Genomic DNA, 22,901 nt, shown 5'->3' with positions numbered 1-22,901 from the left:
CAGTACAACAATGTCATATTATGATACTATTAATAATGAGTTACCTATTAGTCTACAAGAACAAACTTAGCTTAAACTAAGCTACAATCAAACTGAAAACAAATAAAATTAAACATAATTTAAGTTAATTTGAATTCTATCACATTACTTTATTCTATTTCACTCACCAAACCTCCATTAAGGCTCCAATCCATGGGAGTACCAGTTATTGCACCCGTATTCCTTTCACCCAGCCTTGCCCTCCCAGGGGCCCATGAGCGCCCAGACTGATTCCCACAGTTATACCACGGCTCTAATTAATACTGCTGATCAGTCTGCATCAATATAATTTGGAAAGGGCCGCCACGTCTTGTAAAACTACTATTTTGTGGTGCACCATATTTGTGAGGTCATCTTGGGGGGGATGCTCCATCATCAGCATATGCCACCCCATAAGCCCTGGGGGGTTTTTCCAACATCCAATTCATTAAAATGTTCTTCCTTACACAGTCTGTTCCTGTGTTCTCTGAGAGAAGGCAAATTTAGCGACCCCAGAAGAAGAAATACCGGATTCACTTTAACTTCAATTCCCCAGGATGTCCTTCAGCTCCCTTACTATAGCACTCCAGTATCTCTGGATCTTACAACATGAACAATAGCAGTGTGTGAGTGCCTATACTAATTTTACATTTGGGACACCCTGGTGATGCTCCTCTCTGGCACCACATAAGCCTGTGTATCTTCTTCAATTGCATGCCCTGTGCTTTGTTACACATTGAAATTTTCCTTTCATTTCCCATATATCTTGCCATGCTTCTAATGAAATATCCTATCCTAGCTCTCGATTCCACATCCTAGAGAGTCCCTCCACATCCCCTAAGGTACGTCCCTTCTGTAAATGATACAACGTACTAACTGAAAGAGCGCCTGTACAACAGAGTACTCTTTACTCCACATTTGTCCTGTAATGCTGAGCCAGGAGCGTGGTCTTCCTCTGTATATAATCCCTTAGCTGAAAGTACCGGAAAAGGTCCCTATTAGACAATGCATATTTCTGACTTAGCTGGCTAAATGACATCAAGACCTAACCCTCGAATAAATCTTCCCTACAGGAGATTCCCTTATTCTCCCATGACTTAAAGCCGGAGTCCCTTGCCCCAGGTTTAAATCCTTGGGCTTCCACCAGTGGGGTAATCAGCGAGGTCATCAGCCAATTGCCCTTGTCTTGCCTCATTATCCTCCAGGTTTTCACTGTATTTAAAATGATTGTACTCTTACACTGCTCACTCTCGGATTTCATCTGATCAACGAATAATAGATTAACTAGGGGACATCTCGACTGCAATGCTTCAACGTCAAGCAAAATCGACCCCGAGTCCCCCCGTGCCCAGTCACCCACATATGCTAAGAAAGCGCTTATTTGATATCTCTTCAAGTCCAAAAGATCCACTCCTCCTCATCCTGTGCGAGCTTCAATTTGGTAAACTTAATTAGGGGGCGGCTGCGACACCAAATAAAAGAACCTAGCCAACCATTGAGCCTCAGTAATACTCATCTGGGTAGCAACAACAGGAGCATTCTCATGGGGTACAGTAGGCGAGGAACAACATTCATTTTAATCAGAGCTATTCGGCCTAACCATGATAACGGTAATCCGTCCCATCGCTGCAAATCCTGCTTTATCCTCTCCAGTAACTGCACATAGTTAGCTTTATACAGCTGGTGGAAGGCAGTGGTAATATAAATTCCCAAATACAAAAACCCTTTTGACGACCATCTAAACAGGAACTGCATTCCATCCTTCAGATCAGGCACCTCCACTAATTCTCCCACCCCCCACCCACCATCGGCATGGCTTCTGATTTTGTAAAGTTGATCCTGCAGCCTGAAAAACTGCCAAATAAATTAATTGTTTGAATCAATCGAGGAACGGACTCCTCCAGATTGGCCAAGAACAAAAGGACGTCATCAGCATATGGGGTAATCTTATGTTCCCCCATTCCCACTCCTGGCGCCACTATTTCAGGATCCCTCCTGATAGCCTCAGCTAATGGCTCAATTGCCAAGGTAAATAGCAGCGGTGAAAGAGGACATCCCTGTCGACTACCTCTCCCAGTATAAAAGTTATCTGACTTAGTGCCATTTGTGATGACTGCTGCCTTAGGATCATTATACAACACCACCACCCATCTAGCAAAGGTTGCCCCCAGACCAAAGCGCTTGAGGACCACAAACAGGTACAGCCATTCTATCTGGTCAAATGCCTTTTCTGCCTCTAGGGAGGCCACTGAACCCAGGATCAACCTTTGCTGGCATACCTGCACCATGTTCAGTACCCTCCTGATATTGTTGGAGGAGCTACGGCCCTTAACAAAACCCATCTGATCTTCTTTCACAATACAGAACAACACCTTTTCCAACCTCAGGGCCAGCGTCTTGGGTAGAATTTTAAAATCTACATTCAACAGTGAAATGGGTCTGTATGAAGCACATTCTTCGGGCTCTTTCCCCTTCTTTAAAATGAGGGAGATACTAGCCTCCCTAATCCTGTACATATGAATAGCTATACATCCCCAGAGGTGGCTCCACCAACACATTTATGAATTCCTTATAGAATTCACTTGGGAATCCATCTGACCGCGGTGCTTTGCTACCTTGGAGATGCTTTATTGCATCCTGCACCTCATGCATCGTCAAAGGCGTATTCAAAAGGAAACCTGTTCCGCGTTTATACTAGGGAGGTGCAGGATCTCAAAAAAGGCCTGCATTCTCGCTGCACTGTGTTCATCTCCCTCCGACCGATATAACCCTTCAAAGTATTCCCTAAATCTAACATTAATCTTCTTTAACTGACGGGTAACTGTGCCAACCTTCTCTCTAACAGACGTAATAGATTGGGAAGCATTTTCTTTCTAGTCAGATATCTACCTGGCTTATCTCCAAATTCAAACAATCTTTGTAGAGCAAAGCAGACCATTTTTTTCCCAAGTGTGTGCAATGAGTTGGGAGCAGCCCGGAGAGCTGCAGCTTGACCAGTGAAGGCCTATTATAATATACTTCCTCAGCTCTCTGCAGACGGGTCTCCAGCATCTGTTGTTGCTCCTTCCTCTGCGTCCTTCTAGTCGTTGAATAAAAAATAATCAGGCCTCATAACTATGCCTTAGTGGCCTCCTCCAGTATTTCCGGATTACTGGCCGTACCCGAGTTGCTACCCCAGAAGGCTCTGAACTCTAGTGATGTACTCAACAAATTTGCTATCCCTTAACAGGAATGGATCCATGCACCAGTGCTGTGCATCCATTCCACCACTCTTGATTTTACCATCTAATTACACTGGAACATGGTCCGAGACAGCTATATTGCCAATTTCACCAGCCAATGTTCTGTCCAAGCAATCCAATGGCATTAAAAATTGTCAGTTCCCATGTGGTACTTATATGGGTTGGAAGCTGCCCCGATTGTGGGAAGGTGTTCACTCGCTCCTCCCACCTCGTGATTCACCGGCGGGTCCAGAACCGGTGAGAAACCCTTCCCCTGCCCCAAATGTGGGAAGGCCTTCAGCGATTCCTCTGGTCTGCTGGCCCACTGGCGGGTCCACACCGGCGAGAGGCCATTCACCTGCTCTGTCTGCGGGAAGTACTTTACACGCTTTCCGACCTGCTGAAGCACCAGTGGGTCCACACTGGGGAAAGGCCCTTCAGCTGCTCTGTGTGCGGGAAGGGCTTTACCCAGGACTCCCACCTGCAGACACACCGGTGGGTCCACACTGTGGAGAGGCCGTTCACCTGCCTCGAGTGCGAGAAGGGCTTTGCTGTCTCCTCCACTCTCGTGACGCACCAGCGGGTCCACACTGGGGGCAGGCCGTTTGCCTGGCCCGAGTGTGGACAAAGGTTCACAATGTTCTGCAGCTTGAACAAGCACCAGCGGAGGCACCAATGCTCCCAACAATCAGATTCTGCCGGTAACGCTGCTGAGGGCCACTCCCAGGACTGAACCTCCTGCCCTTACTGACAGTGGGGGTCGTGGGAGAGTTGGTAGGGTTTTTTGTTTTCTACTGGGGGAGTGGGGGGGGGGGGAAGGGGGGGTGGTGGCTCCGTGGTTAGCACTGCTGCCTCATAGCGCCAGGGACCCAGATTTGATTCCATCCTCAGGGTGACTGTCTGTGTGCAGTATGCATGTAATTCCCCTCTGTGTCTGCGTGGGTTTCCTCTGCGTGTTGCAGTGTCTTCCCAAAGTCCAAACGTGCGCATTTTTGGGCGAATTGGCCAAGCGAAATAGTCCCATAGTTTTCAGGAATGTGTAGGTGTGGTGCATTAGTTAGGTGTAAGTGCAGAGTGATGGGGTAAGAGAATGTATCTGGGTGAATTACTGTTCAAAGGTCGCTCTGAACTTGTTGGTCAGAAGGGCCTGTTTCCACACTGTCGTGATTCTATGGTTCTGTGAATATTGCTTCCAGTGGGCGCTGCTGCTCATTGAGCCCAGGGCCCGCACAAACCTAAGACCACAAGACCATTGAAGCAGAAGTTAGGATATTTTGACCCATCGAATCTGCTCCACCATTTGTTAGAGACAAAATAAAAAACTGCAGATGCTGGAATCCAAAATTTTCAAGCAGGAGGCTGGGCACAACAAGGCAGGCAGACCAGGAGGTGGAGAAGGCAGCATTTCAGGTATTACCCCTCAGGACTGAAGAAGGGTTCTACCCGAAACGTTGACATCTCCATCAGAAGTGATTTAACAGTTTGAACGAGAGGGCATAGGTTTAGAGTGAGAGGGGAAGGATTTAAAAGGGACCTAAAGGGAAAACGTTTCATGCAGTGTGGTGCGTGTATGGAACAAGCTGCCAGAGGAAGTGGAGGAGGCTGGTAGAATTTAAAAGACATTTGGTTGGGGACATGCATAGAAAAGGTTAGAGGGATTTGGGCCAAGTGCTGGCAAATGGGACTAGATTAATTTAGAATATCTGGTCAGTGTGGACGAGTTGGACTGAAGGATCTGTTTCCGTGCTGTACCTCTATGACTACTGGTCCTGAGGTAAGTTTAGAATTGAGTAACTTTGAATAATTCAATCTTGTTGAATTCACCTCCTGGAAGGTTTCAAATGAACCCCTCCAAGCGATATGATTTAACTATACCGAGTTGGATAAAGTATCCCATTAAGTACAACATGAATGCGTAGTTGAAGAAGTTGAAGTCAGAAGTCACACAACACCAGGTTACAGTCCAACAGGTTTATTTGAAATCCCAAGCTTTGGGAGAATTGCTCCTTCATCAGTGCTGCTCCTTCATCACTTCACCTGATGAAGGAAATTGTGCTTCGAAAACTCATGAGTTCAAATCAATCTATTGGGATTCTCACCTGGTGTTGTGTGACTGCTGACCTGTCCAACCCCCGCAACTCCGCATCAGTTTTGACGAATGAGATGAGATTTGATTCAGCATGATTTAGTGAGATATTCATCTGGATTTCCTTATGCCTGAAACATCGATTCTCCTGCGCCTCGGGTGCTGCCTGACCTGCGGTGCTTTTCCAGCACCACACTCTCAACTCTGATCTCCAGCATTTGCAGTCCTCACTTTTTCCTGGTTCATGTGGAAACTCAACACTGTCAGAGTTACAAAGAGACGCCAGTCATCGAGTACTATAGCACAGAGACAGGCCCTTCAGCCCAAACCGATCAATGCTGACCAAAATGTTTGTCAACACTAACCTCATTTCCCTGCACTTGGCCCATATCCTTCTAAAGCTTTGCTATCCATGTATTTGTTGAAACGCCTTTTCAATGTTGTTAATGTACCTGCTTCAACCACTTCCACTGGCAGCTGTTTCCCCAGACGAACTACACTCTGTAAATATTTTGCCCCACATCCTTTCTTCCATCTTTCTCCTCTCACCATAAAAACGCGTCCTTGCTCTTGAAATCCTCCCCCTAGGGAAGAGACAGCTACCGTTAACCCAACTCTACCCCTCATGATTTGGAAATATTGCCTCTCAACTTCCTCTGCTCCAGTGGAAAAACATCCCAGCCTATCCAGCCTAAATTCTAATTTGATAATAATGGCAGTGATGATTTTGGCTGTGCGTGTGTCAAGGATCTCTCATTTCTAAGCCAATGCTGTGCCTCTTAAGTTCACCTGAACTTAAAACGAATGGCACCCCATTCATTTAAAATGTCCATGTTTTCTGTGCAAAGTCGGTCCTGGTCAGGAAATAGGCAGTGGTGTCTTATATTCCCGTAGACTTCTTGTGACCGGGTTCATATGTTCTGTTTTGTGATGTATGAGTAAATGTTCAGAACGAAAGATTAATGCAGCCCTTTATTCATGTCTCATTGTTAAAAACACTTTCTCCATTTACAGATGTGATTGAGAAGCTTCTCCCAATGAATCTTTGACTGATAACCGCATTTGTCAGGCTTTTGAAAGTCACTGCAGCTCTGTCATAGCACAGGGGAGGGCTCTTTCAGACAGAACGCATCATGCAGAAAATTCTCCCACATTAGTCGAGCAAAGTTGACGTCTTTTTAAGACATTGTGAAACTTGAACGGGTTCAGAAAAGGTTTGGAAGGATGTTGCCAGGGTTGCAAGATTTGAGCTACAGGGAGAGGCTGAATACCCTGGTACTATTTTCCCTGAAGCTTTAGAGTCAGCCAGAAACATCTGTTGAATCAGGAAACATCTCTTCCTGCAGCAGCTTCAGACAGACTGCTTGCTAAAATCAAAAGCAGGGGAAAAGAATGGGACAACTGCCCTTTCATCGTAGAAGTGTTTTAGAAGAAAAAATGTCAAACCCTTTTCCCGGATTGTTGCCTTAGCCAGTATCTGTTAACCATTAGCAAAAACCTTATTCCTAGATGAATGGGAAGCCTTTTACAACCCCTCCTGAAAATAAACCAACAACGTAATCTTAAAGGAGCAACATGATCACAACAAAAAGCACTTGAACTGAAACATTTGTTACAAAAGGCTGTACAGTTAGCAGGACAAGAAAACGGTTTTCAATTTCACCAATCAATTTAAATCAGCCGCATTGGCTACCAAAAACTAATTAAATTTAAATACTAAAGTTTTGACAACATGGCCAATCCTATCATAAAGAATTGGCGCTCTCAGTCATCTGTGTATTAGAGAAAGCATCATTAGAAAAACAGAGAAGGGCATTCCTGACAGAGGAATCGGAGGAGGCATCCCCGACAGAAGATGGCACAGAATATTCCGGAAGACACATAACCTGGTTGTAATCTGAGAGATTAAATTCTATTTTGCGTTATCTGAGTGGGACATGTATTGATTGGAACAGCATACCAGAAGAATATTGATTTATTCCAGAATACCCAGTAGTTCGGACGGATTTATTCAGTTTGTTAGTAGTTTTGTTCATTCGTTCACCGTGAGAGTTGTCTAAATAAATTGTCGATTGTCGATTTTAAAGTGTCAGGGATTTACTTTTAACACTACAGCAGGTTACACCACTTATCACACTTTACAGATTAAAGGGCAACGTGCCACTCTTTGGACGTTTCAGTTTGAGATCTTGGTGAGTGAGGTGGGTGGGTTCAGCCTTCGCTTTGTTACAGTATTGATGACATTCTCTTGAATGCAATGGAGTCAATATTAATCCCAGCCTCTTCGTGTGGTTGTGGGTGAATCACCTTAATTTGGCTCTTGACTCAGAAACCGCACAAAGAATCAACTGCTGAAACAATGATTTGCACTTTATTGCATGTAGCAACCACAAATAAACCCCCTCAATTTCATTCAGCGTCACCCTCCACCAAACTTGGCTATCACCCAGTTGATGGCTGAATTTATCTGGGTTTCCACCGACAGTGCCCATCTCTGGAAGTGTCCAGGGGTTTGATGCAATCTTATTCTTCTAAGTACTGCTGCTGCTGCATCTTTCTGGAGTTGAATTTTGGTGGCGTTTCCTCAATTTCAAATCTGTGGTGTGAGTTTTTTTTAAAGACTCTAACATCACCTCACATTGTTGGAGACCTCAGGTCTGCAGCTTACCTTCTTATCCTTGAGGGTTAGCTATTTGTTTGAAACAGCCTGCCCTGCAATTAACCCCTCTATGTCAGGGCTTTCCTTCGACAGGCAGAATTAATTGTCCTTTTGTCACACCATTATTAAACAACATTATCTTGCCTGTCCTAAGAAACAACTTTTTGTGTTGCCTCCTTCTTTCCATGGATGTTAACTAGCAGAAATTAAGCCATTTATTGTATTGAATCTGCTCTGCCATTCAATCATGGCTGATATGTTTCTTAACCCCATTCTCCCTATCACCTTTGAGCCCCTTGATACTCAAGAATGTGTGAATGGTGGAGCAGACTCAATGGGCTGAATGGCCTAATTTCACTTCCTGTGGTGCCACAGTTTCTCGTCCGCCCTTTCGTTTCTTGGTCCAGAAAGAGTTCTTGTTGACTCGTGAAGTTTGGGAAGCTCTGGAGTTTCCAGGTGCACATCACGCTCCTCTCTGCCTCCTCCCAGAATAACGATTCCTCCTGAGATACTGGCAGTTCTTGAGATCCCTGTATATCCCGGAATACAAATCAGTGTGTCTGGAAGTCTCTGCTGCTACACTGGAACAGAAGGATTATGGGAAGAAAATTCAGAAATCCGAAGAGCAAAGAGACTTGGGACTTCTAGCCCAGGATTCTCTCAAGGTAAACTTACAGGTTGAGTCAGTAGTTAGGAAGGCAAATGCAACAATGGCATTTATTTTGACAGGACTTGAATATAAAAGCAGGGAAACACTTCTGAGGATCTGTAAGGTTCCAGTCAGGCCACAATTGGAGTACTGTACACAGTTTTGGGCCCCATATCTCAGGAAGGATGTACTGGCCCTGGAACATGTTCAGAGGAGGTTGATGAGAAAGGTCCCAGGATTGAAAAGCTTAACATATGAAGAACATTTGAGGATTCTGGGTCTATACTCAATGGAGTTTAGAAGATGACAAGGGAACTAATTGAAACCTACAGCATACTGAACAGCTTAGACAGAGTGGATGTTGGGAAAATATTTCCATGGGTAGGAGAAACGAGGAGCCAAGGGCTCAGCCTTCAAGTAAAGGGAAGACCTTTTGGAACTGAGATAAGGAGAACTTCTTCAGACAGAGAGTGATGTATCTATGGAATTCACTGCCCCAGAAGGCTGTGGAGACCAGATCGTTGAATATATTTAAGATGGGGATAACGAGGTTCTTGAATATCAAGAGGATCGAATGTTACGGGGACAAAGGGGTTGAGAAACTTATCAGCCATAATTGAATGGTGGAGCAGACTCAATGGGTTGAATGGCATAATGTCTGCTCCTATAATCTTATGATATGCTGAAGTGTGGAGGGGTGAGAATGGGGGAGAAGAGATAAAGAGGGGAACACAATTAAGGTGAAGCTGGATACAGATATATAGGAAATACAAGAATTGTATTTCAGACCACATAGAAGCACTGGCATACAGAAGGATCTGGCCATATCGATCTCCAAAAGTGGCAATACAGGCGGGTAACGTGATCAAGAAGGCACATAGCACGTTTGCCTGGAGTGTAAGAGTTGGCGAGTTATGTTACAGCTATTTATTCCGGTCACATTCAGAATATTGCGTGCAGTTCTGGTCCCCACACTACCAGAAGGACATGGATGCTCTGGGAGAGGGTATAGAGAAGGTTCACTAGGACACTGCCTGGTCTGGAGGTCTCATTCTGAGAAGAGATGGGATAAACCTGGATTATTTTCACTGTAAACATGGAGGCAGAGGGATGGCCTCAACAAAATGATGAGACACACAGATTGACTGGACGGGGCGGCGTGATGGCTCAATTATTAGCACTGATGCCTCACAGCGCCAGGGACACTGGTTCAATTTCAGTCCCAGGTGACTGTCTGTGTGGAGTTTGCACATTCTCCCTGTGTCGATATGGTTTTCCTCCGGTTTCGTCTCACAATCCAAATGTGTAGGTTAGGGTGGAGTGGCTATGCTAAATTACCCCAATGCCCAGGGATTGGCAGGTTAAGTTGGATTGTCCGTGCTAAAATTGCCCCACAGTGTTCAGGAATGTGAAAGTTAGGTACATTAGTCAAGGGTACATGTCGAGTAATAGGGGTAGGGAAATGGGTCTGTGTGGATTATTCTTTGGATGTTTGGTGTTGGGCCAGATAGTCTGTTAGATAGTCAGAGGCTCCCCCCCCCCCCCCCCCCCCCCGCCCCACCAGGGTGGAAAAGTCAACGACAAGAGGGCACAAGTTCAAGGCGAGAGGGGTACAGTCTGCGGGAGAATTGAAAGGGAAGATTTTTCACACAGTTGGATGGTGGATGCCTGGAATGCATTGCCAATGGATGTAGTGGTAAGAGGCACCTTAGCAACACTTAAGGTGTATCTGGATAGACACATGAATGAGAGATGTATGCAGGGACAGAAACCACGCATCGGCAATAAATAGCAGGCCTAAGTTAGGATTAAGAATTGGCACAGGCTTGGGTGGGGAGGGGGTAGGGGGTAAAGTGAACTTTCAAAAAGCAGGGGATACCTGTATGCTGATGAAGGGGTGGGTGGAGGCTCAGGTGGAGCATAAACACTGACAGAGGCAAATTGAATCGACTGTGCTGGAGACTCAATGGGACAGAGACAAATGTATCTATTTCAGATCTACCTGCACTTCAGCCGCTTCTGTGGACTGTTTCCGTAGGGAAGGTGCAATCCCAGGCTCAGAGAGCGTCAGCCCCCACTGGAAGTAAAATGGGTGAAAGAGCGGCCATTCAGCATAAAGGAACCCCTTACCCCTCCCACTTCACCCACTAAACAGGGTTCAAGATGTGACTCTCAGCAGCGGTAACAGCAGAGTCCTACCTGAATCCCTGCGCCATCTCACTTGTGAAGTTGCTGGTGTCTCCACAAGTTGTACGACTGGGTGAAGCCCTTCCCACACACGAGACAGGTGAACGGCCGCTCCTTGGTGTGGATGCGCTGGTGTTTGCGCAGGGTGAAGGAATCACAGAAGATATTGCTCCACACGGGACAGGTGAACGGCTTCTCCCCAGTGCGGACGCAGAAACTGAGCAGCAGGTGATACGACTGGGTGTAGCCCTCCACGGAGCAGGAAAACGGTTTCTCCCTGGTGTGCATCCGCTGGTGCGGCAGCAGGTGGTGTGAGTGAGTGAAACCCTGCCCACACACGGGACAGATGAACGGGTTCTTGCTGGTGTGGACCCACTGGTGGGCCAGGAGGTGGTGTAACTGAGTGCAGGTGAACAAACCCGCTGCCCGGCGTGCAAACGCCAATAATCTCCAGCGCAAATGGCGAAGGGAAACCATTCCCACACTCCCCACATTTCCACGGTTTCTCCATGGTGCAGGTGCCCTCGTCTGTCTCAGACCTTAACAATCTGTTGAAAGCTTGCTCACGCTTACAGCATGTGTATGGTGTTACTGGTGAACCCCCTGATAATTGGAACACTCTCATTCAGTCTGTAAAGCTTGTTCCAGTCACTACTCGGGTGTGTGGGTATGTGAGACTCTGAGTTTCCAGTCACACTGACGTTTAAAACCTAACTAAGCAGACAGACCTTCTCCCCTTTGTTTTCAAGGCCATCAATATCCACGTCCTCGTGAATCAAGTGACTGTCAGACTTTGATGTGATGTTTGGTCTGAGATTTCTGCCGCCAAATTCTTCTCTTGTAATATTCCTGTGAAGTGGTTGCAAAGGTCATCACAGTCAGTCCATGATAGAAAATCTGGACGTAATTCTCGTTTCTGTGGAACATTCTTTCCTCTCAATCCCAATGATCTTTGCGTCGATCTTTATGTAACTGTAAACCAACAGGGTTATGGGGCAGACTGCAAACATCCACGAAGAGTTCACATGGACTCAAGTTGCAAATGGACCTCTGTAGTGCAGTATTGACACTCTTACTGAAGATCTACAATATGCTGCAGTACGATATTACAAGTCCAGGAACAACTGCAAATCAGACAAGGTCTTTTCAGAAGTTGGACCATGAACTTCTGAAGCTGCTGCTGCTCTTCCTCTTCCTCTCTGAATGAAGATTGATCTTCACCCAGACTGCAACTTCCTTCCTCTGTCCAAATATTTGTGAACACATCCCTTTTTTTGAAGGATGGCATGTTTTCTGATCATCACAATTAAAGGGGTGTCTTCCCCCTGATATGCAAAGGGACAGTCAGTCAGGGGAGAGCAGGGTCACGTCTTGTGTTGTTGTGTGGAATCTGTGACAGCTGCAACAATTCATCCCAACTCCTGTACTCAGTACTCTGACTGATGAAAGCAAGCATGCCGAAAGTCTTCTTCACTGCCCTGTCTACCCATGACGCCACTTTCTAGGAGCTATGAACCTGCACCCTTACATCTCTTGGTTTGAAATACTGCATAGGAAACATATTTGGTGTTTGTTGGTATGTATTATTATTTGGTGCTTATCTCGACTCTAATTCGGTATTTTATACTGAATGCCATGATTGATGAAGGCCAGTGTGCCCAAATTTTCTACCTGTGACTCCACTTTCAGAGAACTGTGAACATGTACTCCAAGATCCCTCTGTTCCACTACACTCCTTAAGGTCCTACCATTCACCATGAAATTCCTACCGTGATTTGACTATACAAAATGTAAGACCTCACACTTATCTATATTAAACTCCATTTGCCATTAACCTTAAACCTATACCCTCTAATTTTGGACTCCCCCACCCCAAGAGAAAAGACCTTGCCTATTTACCCTATCCATGTCCCTCATGATTTTATAAATGCCTTTAATGTCACCTCTCAACCGCCAAAGCTCCAGAGAAAATAGCTCCAGTCTATTCAATCTCTTCCTGTAGCTCAAACCCTCCAACCCTGGCAGCATCCTTGGAAATGTTTTCTGACCCTTTCAAGTTTCACAACACCCTTCCTGCAGCAGAAAGCACAGAATTGCAAGCAGTATTGCAACAATGATGGAACCAATGTCCTCTCTGAAGAGGATTTTAAAACAATATTTATAACTACAAGCAAATCAGGTTAGTTGGGCATGACTTTTCCATAGTTTTGGTTGTCCTTCATTAACCTATGCTTTATAATATATAAGAAAATATTTTGAGGGATGGGATTGCTGCTAGCAGGTCCAACACTTGCTCCCCATCCCTCATGGCCTTTGGACTGAGCAATAGGCTACATGCTAGAAGGCAGTTGAGAGTCAACCACATTGTAGTAGGTCTGGAGTCACATGATGTGAGCGTGTGCACGCGTGTGTAGAGTTGTGAGTGGTAGATTTCCCTCCCTAAAAGAACACTTTCACAACACTCTGTAATGATTGGACAAAAACAACAGTTCTGGAAGCATCTATGAGGAGACGACAGTGTTACTTTTTGAGCCCGGTGGCCCTTCAAAATTAGGCTGGATTCAAAACATTAACTGTTTTCTTTCCACAGATCCTGCCAGACCTGCTGCACTTCCCCAGCAATTGTGCCTTTTGTTGCTGATCTCCAACAGCTGCAATTCATTGTCTTAGCCAATAATGGTTTCCTGGTTGCCAGTACAGAGACAAACTCTCATTTCCAGATCTTTTTATTCGTTGAAAATAAAGTCCACTAGCATCCATGATGGGATTTTAATTTTTGTTCTCAGAAGACCGAGATCTCTGGGCTTCTTAACCAGAATCACGAGATCACAATCTTCCCTTCACTGACAGTGACATTGATAATCTTGTCCTGAATATTTTTCATTATTCATTCATCGAACGTGACACTTGGTCTCCCAAAAAATAACCAAGTGCCAATTCAGAGAGCAGTTAAGAGTCCACCACATGACTTTGGATCAAGAGTGACACATTCACCAAACTGGGAAAGGACTGAAGATTTCCTTCCTTAAAAAAGGTTATTAGTGAACAAGATAGGTACTTATGACAATTGATAAGATCACCAAAGCAGCGATAAGTTAATATTCCAGATACATAAACTGATTTCAAATTGCATCGGGGTCATAGCAGCATCAATTTGAAACTCCAGATGTTAAATCCACTAACAATGCCCAAATGTTACCAACTCCCTACAATCTCTAGGCTTCCCAACACTGACTGGTCTGTAATTGCCAGTTGCATCCTTTTCCTCCTTACTATTTACTATTCAATTCAGCCCATTGAGTTGACTCTGCCATTTATTCAGATAACTATTATTCTGGGAAACGTTTACTCCATTTTGCTGCCATTTCCCTATAATCCTCAATTTGCTTAATGATTAAAAAAAATCTATCTCAACCTTGAATGCACGTAACAACCCAGGCTCAACAGCCCTCTGTAGTATCAAGTTCCACAGATTTACTGCCCTCAGGAGAAATTCCTATCTCTCCTAAACATGCAATCTCCTATTTGGAGGTTACTTCCTCTGGTCCCAGACTCACCCACTTTTCCACGTCTTGCCTGTCAAGTCTCCTCAGAATCTTGTACGTGACAATAAGGTTACCTCTAATTCTTCTAACTTCTAATAAGCACAGGTCCAACCTATTCAGTTCTCCTCATAAGACATTCTTTCCATCCCTGGTATCATCATGGTCAACCTTCTCTGGCCTGCCTCCAATGCCAATATATCTTTCCTCAGGTAAAGGTCCATAAACTGTTCACAGTATTCAATTGTGGCCTGACTAATGCCTTACATAGGTTCACTATCATCCCCCTACATTTCTACTCTATTGAAAAGGCCAACCTCCCATTTGTCTCCCTATTACTCACTGAAATTGGATGAAGAGATTCGTGGACGTGATTCCAAATCCCTCTATTCTAAAGCTTTCTCCATTTAATATTCAGTTCTTCACCTCCTAAAAAACTGTATTACCTCATTTTCCCATCTGTCAAGCTTTCGCTCATTTGCTTAACCTGTCTATATCCCTCTCCAGATATCTAATGTCATCCTCATCACCTGCTTTCACATCAACTGTCTCTTCTGCAAATTTAGCAATAGTACCTTCACTTTACTTATCCAAGTAATTCGTGTATATATTGTAAATAATGTTGCCCCCAGCGCTGATCCCTGTGGTACACCACTAGTTACAAGTTGTCATCCTGAACGTGCCACTTACCACAACTGTAGTATTTAGCCAATCATCTATCCATGCTAACATACAGCCTCCCAACACCGTGGGCTCTTTGCGTACTATTTGATAAGATGTGAATATCATTGGCTGTGCCAACAACTCTTCCCAAACTGACCTTGAAAATGTGGTGCTGATCTGCTTCTTAAATTGCTTCACAAATATGATGTGGACTGCAACAATGTTCAGGAGTGAGTTCCAGCATTTTGGTCAATAACAAAGAAACAATGCGATATATCTTGCAGTCGGAATCCTGTGTTCACACTTGTCTGTTCTTGGTGGTTGAGGTCATGACTTGGAAGGTGCTTTTGAAGAACCACCACTCATGCAATCAAGCCGGACTGATAGATTGTGGCCCCAGACTCTGCCATTTTGATTTCCCTCATCAATCTACATTCTTTCCAGCGAAGTTTCAGTCTCAAACCACCACGCAATGCCATCTGTTACGGCTTAAAAGATAAGAATACACATGATTACCAACCGTATTTTGGGTTGTATAAATCTTTGCCTGCCAGAATTATTTTCCAAAAGACTTTAATTAAACTGGGTGACTGCATGAAATGGTTTGTTGGTCAGACTATAATCATCATCCTCAAAGGAGACAACGCCAGTAATACCATTGAACTCGTCTTTTTGTTTAAAAAGCACAAGTTCTTGATTTATTTTTACAACTTACTGGCATTCACACCTGCACATTCAATGTCAAACTCAGACAACATAAATGGAATTGCACCATTACAACAATCCAACAGATTAAGTAATAATACACAGTGAATACAAGGCTGATTAATGTAAAATTAAATTTGACTGAAAATGTAAAATCGAGATGAGAGATAACAAATGGGGGAAGGGCAGAAGGCAAGAAATGCAGCAGAATAGAAGGTGCTCCTCCAGGGAGTGTATTTTACCAACAACAACTGCTAAATATAAACAAACATTCTGACATGATCCTCCGGTTTTCATGTAAACCATACTCCCATACAGTAGAAACCATATAAATAAGTTAATAGATACAAGCCTTGAGCAAATCCAGCCTCCAGCTGGGCCCCCCGCTTCTTGGAGCTCCGAGAGGGGTTCCCACTCATTCATTCAACAGGAGAAGGCTCAATTTATTGTAATGGGCACGGAGGGTACAGTGGTCGTGTCTCATGTTGAGGAGGAAGCTGTTTCCTCTCATTCAACAGAAGAGGACCTATTTACTAGAGTTCTTTTTTGTGGTGCAGCTGTAGTCTCCCATAGAGCCCTGAGGCTCAGGTTCAAATCCCTCTGCTTCAGTGTGTGTAATAACATTACTGCCCAAGCCACGTGCCAATTGGCATAGGGATAAGAAAATTAGGGAAGTAAACACGTCAACCTGTTCAATGCTATCTCCAATCATTTCACTTCCTGTCCCATTCGTAATCCAGGGAGCCCAGCCTCTTTTAACGAAGGTTCTTTTTGAGAAGTTTAATCGGGCATTTTTGCACAAGTCAAGTTAAGAAAGCCGTGATCCCTCGCAAGACAGCGCGGAAGACAACAATTGTAATTCTCGGCAGGGAGGCTGAATTATGAATTCACTAATAGCCTCACCTAAGCGATGGTGCAGCCCAGGCCAATGCCTGTCTCTGTGGCGCAATTGGTCAGCGCGTTCGGCTGTTAACCGGAAGGTTGGTGGTTCGAGCCCACCCAGGGGCGCTGTGTTTGTTTTTCTTCCTTGGCTTCGAAGCTGAACGCTTTTAATGGGGTCAGGAAAATGTTCCCCAAACGGAAATCCTCTCCACAAAGGGGTTTCTGAATTGAATTCATGTCTAACGTAAGGGACTGCGGATTCTGAGAAGCCGAGACAAAAAGACAAACTCAGCAGGTTTGACAGTACCTGTCGGAGAAAACAGAATTTCGAAATGTTGTCTCTGATTCTCTTTCCACAGATGTTGCCTAGCCTGCTGAGTTCCTCCTGCAATTTCTCGTTTTGTTTTGAACGGAAATGTCATTTCACCTTTTGGGATGAAACACCTCGACTCGCCATGTGCAGATATTTAACCCTTTCGAAACATTGTGAAGTGATTGGATTCAAACAAACTCTGTGATGATTCACTCTTTCTCAGCTCCACAGGCAGACAGACCTGGGAAGTGAAGTTGTCAGTGTGGTTCTGTATTCGTGGGCCGAGTGGTTAATGCGATGGACTTGAAAACCATTGCGGTTTCCCCACGCAGGTGTGAACCCTGCCGACTACAAAATGAGAAATGTCGTCGAAAAGAAAGGGAGCTTGCACCCCGGCGTCTTCTTTAAGATTCAAATCAGTGGAGGGGGAAAAGTATTTCACTCACATTGGGACTGGTGGGTATCTGCAACCCACTGCCTGTTCGGGTGGAACAAGCAGATACCCGCAGAGCTTCTTTTGAAGCTATGAGCCAAGTGTTTGGAAATGAGACTAGAACAGTGAGGGTCATGAAATCGTGATCGAAATGAAGCAGGCACATGACGACAAGAGTGTTTCCTTTGCCAGTGAAAGATACTGCTTCACAAAGTTGGGCCTGTGGAAGGGAATCAGTGACGGTGATTATCTTTGGTTGTTCACCTTGTGAAGGTTCCCATTGCTGCGCATGTCCGTGTTAACGTCAGAACTCTGCAGCATGGTGGCGTCAGATACGCACAGGGCCGGGGCGCAATGGATGACGCATCTGACTCCACCTACCTGTTTGAAATGCAGCTCACAGTTTCTTCACACACCCCAATTAATCTTTCTCATTGTCCTGAAGCCGGTATACGGTTTGAATTCCCGATCTGCGGGAATGAGAATCTTTTCACTATCTCGCGTCAGTAAATGTCCCTGAGAACATCAGAGTCACGTCACAGCGCTGTCAGATGAGGGGAAGCAGAAATAGCCCCACACGCTGCTCACGGGCACACTTTCCTTTCCCCAACTCAACGCCTCAACCACTGCGGCTCCTGGGAGTGGAAAGGAAACAATCACCAAAACCCAGTCTTAGCTTTGTGAATCTTCAGAAAATAAGCAAAGGTTCATCCCTTCGGATTTTCTATCCTGGGCTGACAGGGCTGGGTTTTGTCTCTCTTTTGTAGGACATTGCAAGTGGATGTTTTGCAGAAAAGCACCACAATGCAATCTGATTAATCAGGACCTGGATGTTTTCGGTCTTTGAATGTAAGTGTTGTGCTCCAGAACTTTGTTGTTCACAGTTTATATTACTTATCTTCCTAGTCCCCTGTATCACTTATCGAAAATGTTTAATTTGCATCTTGTAATCCTTTCACTGTCTGCTAATGAGGATAGCGTTTCCGTGTTTTACCTCAATTATCTTGACCTTGCATACCTCAAGCCTCAAGCTAATTTCACGAGAAAACTTCTCCAGTTCAAAAGCCAACTGTTAATGATGGCTCTGTTTCTTGTCACGTATCCAATTTCAGATCGATGTTGTTAATATCACTTTTATTCCTTCAGATCCAGGTTTCGCTCACAGGGCTAGAACAGAACTGTCACCAAATACATTTACCAATCTACGTTCATCCTATCGATTGTATGAGCATCATCAACACTTCTCATCAAAATAACTCGAGAGACTTTCCTCACAATTTTCTGTGAACAGTTCCACATTAGCTTTGCTGAATGAACCCCAAATTTCTTGAAGTGGCTCCTTATTTTCAGCCCTGATTATTAATCTCTCTATGCATGGGAATGGATCCTTCCCACCCGTTCTATCACTCATCAATGTGTGTAGTTCAGTTCGATCTCCCATCAGCCTCCTCTGTCCTGATCAAATCCAGGGGAACAGAATACGTTGGAACTATGGCGCGGACAGGAAAAGCCCAATACTCACCTTTCCTGTTAGAACCATTCCATGAGAAATTTTAGACCACAACTTTGGGCGTGTATTTGTCGCCGAACACTTAAGGTGCTGGCGTAGAGATCCTTTGGGGCTCCCCCGCTCAGGGTAGTAACCTGCTGACTATGCTTTCTTCACTGACGATTTTAAATTACTTCCTGTTGGCTGCATTATCGCTCAAACTTCACAAAACCCGTCTCGATAAAATCCAGTTTTGTCATGTCTGGGAATTGATTGCCATGCAGGAAAGTCGAGTTGTGAACAAACAACGTACCAGCCTCACAACGTCAGCTCTGTTTACCTTTCCACAGATGCTGCTCGACCTGTTGGCTTTCTGCAGTATTCTCTGTGATTATTAGGCACAAGTGCTGATTTTCATTCAAGAACTTCAATCCCTGTCCTCTGGTAACTGACTCTCGTCAGTGGCAATTGATTCTTCTGATCATTAATCTGCCCATTCCCACCGCGTCTTCTCCCATCATGACCAACAGCCCCAGGAAATCTCCAGTTAACCTTCTTTGCTCCAAAGCGAACATTCCCAACCTTGGGAATGTCTCTCCAAAATGGAAATTCCTCATCCCTGGAAATGAATCATGGCGTACAATTGGGAAGAGGTTTTGGCAAAATATTGTCAGTTAGGAAATGGAAAAACGTTCATGAAGCAAAACAGAAATCCCAGTCTCCAGCTTTGTGAATCTTTCGAAACTCTTTGGGAAGCGGATTTCGACGAGAATGAAAGATGAACTGTCCGACTGAGCAGAGACAGTCCAGACACCGTCCCCTTGTTGAAGAGGCCGGGAGATTGACTCTGATGTTCTCGGGACATGACCTGATCTGAGACATTGAAAGAATTGTCGTTCCTGCACATCAGGAATTCAAACCCCTTCTCGTCTCTGAGCCAATGAGAGAACTCGGGAACAGGCAAAACACGGAAAGTCTCGAAGGGTGACGGCCCGGAGTAAGAAAGCTAGTTCCTCCTGACATGGATGTGTCTCCAGCCTGTCCCCGGTGTCTCCACAATGAATGTCCCAGGCTTTATTATGGAAAAGTAAAACTGATAGACGACAACTGGAATTCGAGGCCAGGAGGCTGAATTATGAATTCACTAATTGCCTCCCCTAAGCGATGGGGCAGCCTATGTCATCGCCTGTCTCTGTGGCGCAATTGTTCAGCGCGTTCGGCTATTAACCGAAAAGTTGGTGGTTCGAGCCCACCCAGAGGCGATGAGCTTCTGGTTGCCTGTCACTTTAACACGCCCCCCTGTTGCCTGGCCTACATCTCTGTCTCAGGCATGCAGCAGTGTTCCAGCAAAGCTCTGCTCCAGATGGAAGACCAGCGCCTCATTTCCCGTTTGGAATCCTCCAGTCTTCAAGATCGAGTTCAATATTATTTGGACCCGAACTCCCGCATGCCCTTGATCCCTACCACACCCACACGAGGCCGTGTTATCATATCGTCTGCTGTTACACACGACTTATTGTTAGCCAGGAATAGTTTCCATGAACAGTTAGTCACCCTCCGACACAGATCGTTATTCTCTCCTTTGTCCCTCCAATGTTCTCCGTCTGAACTCGTGGCAAAGAGAGCAATGTGGATTGATATCCCTGAGCCAGCTCTTTGTCCCATCTCCAGGAACCGGGTTCTCTCCACTGGCGGATAATTAAACCACTTTGTTGTTGCGTTGACGTGAGGAGATTGTATAAATATAAACTTTTCTAAATCCCCACCTTCCGTTGCTTGAACTGTGAGTTCACTCTGAATCACAACACGTGTCACAGCGCAATTTGAGGCCCACATTAGCTCTGCTGGTTCTACACAGCAAGTAAATGAGAGTCTCTTTTCGTATCATTCTCTTGCCTTCGCTCTGTAAATCTCCACATTGTTACTTTGGACATGACCACCGAATTCCGTTTTGTGTTCTTGAATCTGCCTCCTTGTCACGGTCAGACAGGGACAAGAAAGTGTTCTTCCTAATGTCACTTTTACTTTTTTTTCCAAATGCCTTGAAATTTCTGCCAATTTTTTGGGAAATTGAAAGGATTCTCATTCCTGCACATGAGGCTGAATTGATTTAATTTCTAACGTAAAGGACTGCGGATGCTGAGAATCAGAGACGCAAAGAGGAGCTGCTGGAGAAACTCAGCCGGTTTGGCAGTACCTGTGGGAGAAAACAGAGTTCTGAAATGTTGTCTCTGATTCTCTTTCCACCGATGGTGCCTGACCTGCTGAGTTGCTCCTGCAATTTCTGTTTTTGCTTTTAACTGAAAGTTTATTGCATCTTTCGGGATGAAACAACCAGACTCGCCATGTGCAGATATGTAACCCTTTCGAAACCTGTGAAGTGATTGTATTCAAACAAACCCAACAATAACTCAGTATTTCTCAGCTCCACAGGCAGAGAGACCTGGGAAATGAAGCTGTCAGTGTGGTTCTTTATTCGTGGGTCGAGTGGTTAATACGATGGATTTGAGATCGATTGCGGTTTCCCCACGCAGGTGTGAACCTTGCCGACTACAGTTGAGAAATGTCGTCAAAAAGAAAGGAAGTCTGTTCGCCGGTTTCTTCTTTAAGATTCACATCAGTGGAGGGGTTGGAAATCTGCAACCCATTGCCTGTCAGGGTGGAACAAGCAGATACCCACAGAGCTACTTTTGAGGCTATGATCCAAGTGTTTGGAAATGAGACGAGAAGAGTGAGGGGCGTGAAGTCGTGATCGAAATGAAGCAGGCACGTGAGGACGAATGTGTTTTATTTGCCAGTGAAAGATACTGCTTCACCAAGTTGGGACAATGGAAGGGAAGCAGTGATGGTGATTATCTTTGGCTGTTCCTCTTGTGAATGTTCCCATTGCTGCGCATGTCCGTGTTAACGTCAGAACTCAGCAGCATGGCGGCGTCAGGTACGCACAGTGCCAGGGGCGCAATGGATGACGCATCTGACTCCACCTACCTCTTTGTAATGCAGCTCACAGCTTCTTCACACACTCCAATTAATCTTTCTCATTGTCCTGAAGCCGGCATACGGTTTGAATTCCTGATTTGCGGGAATGGGAATCTTTTCACTGTCTCGCGTCAGTAAGTGTCCCTGAGAACATCAGAGTCACGTCACAGCGCTGTCAGAGGAGGGGAAGCAGAAATCGCCCCAAACGCTGCTCATGGACATATTTCACTTTCTCCAACTCACCTCCCCAACCACTGCGGCTCCTGGGAGTGGAAAGGGAACAAACAACAAAACCGAGTCTCAGCTTTGTAAATCTTCAGGAAATAAGAAATCTGTTCATCCTGTTGGATCTTCCATCCTGGGCTGACAGCGTTGATTTTAAATGGCTGTCCAGTCAGTGCCGATTCGTTTTGGCTGAAAAAAATCTTCCTTATTTCATCCCAGCATTTCTTGCCACAGGGAACTGTGCGGCAGAGTTCATGTATATATTTCCTTGTATGGTATTTTGTAAATAACATTCGTTTGCGGGTTGTTTGTAGAGGCTATTCCAGGTTCATTAGCCGCTGTTTAAGTGTGTTGGTAGGTTTGTGGGCTACCATGATGCTGAGAGCGTGGAGTTGTCTGGACATCATTTCCCAGATGTCTTTTATGTAAAGTAAGGTGGCTAGGGTTTCTGCACACGTTGTGTCTGCTTGTGTCAATTTGTTGATGTGAAATCGACACACTGGGTTTATTGGGTAGGCAAAAGTGCTGATTGCAGATGCTGGAAACCAGAGTTTAGATCAGAGTGGTGCTGGAAAAGCACAGCAGGTCAGACAACTTCCGAGTAGCAGGAAAATCGACTTTTCGGGCAAAAGCCCTTCATCAGGAATGGAAGCAGGACGCCTCCAGGGCGGAGAGATAAATTGGGGGGTGGGGGTGTGCTGGGCCGAAGGTAGCAAAGAGTACAATAGGTGAATGGGGGTGGGGATGGAGGTGAAAAGTCAGAGAGGAGGGTGGAGCGGATAGGTGGGAAGGGAGATTGGCAGGTGGGACAGGTCATGAGGATAGCACTGTGCTGGAAGTTTGGAACTGA

General features: G+C 45.2%; 2 non-coding genes across 2 annotated transcripts; both read left to right on the top strand.

Annotated features, from left to right (window-relative positions):
* The first annotated feature begins 16,664 nt into the window (after nt 1–16,664).
* trnan-guu (transfer RNA asparagine (anticodon GUU)) lies at nt 16,665–16,738 on the top strand. The gene has a single exon. It is a non-coding gene; the product is annotated as a tRNA-Asn (tRNA).
* A 3,297-nt stretch (nt 16,739–20,035) lies between these two features.
* On the top strand, nt 20,036–20,109 carry trnan-auu (transfer RNA asparagine (anticodon AUU)). Its single transcript has one exon. It is a non-coding gene; the product is annotated as a tRNA-Asn (tRNA).
* The last annotated feature ends 2,792 nt before the right edge of the window (nt 20,110–22,901 follow it).

Source organism: Chiloscyllium plagiosum, unplaced genomic scaffold (assembly GCF_037043375.1).
Source record: "Chiloscyllium plagiosum isolate Xiang-an unplaced genomic scaffold, Cpla_swu_hap1 HiC_scaffold_27, whole genome shotgun sequence".
Taxonomy (NCBI): domain Eukaryota; kingdom Metazoa; phylum Chordata; class Chondrichthyes; order Orectolobiformes; family Hemiscylliidae; genus Chiloscyllium; species Chiloscyllium plagiosum.
Note: the sequence above shows the minus strand (reverse complement) of the source record. Positions and strands in the feature narration are given on the sequence as shown.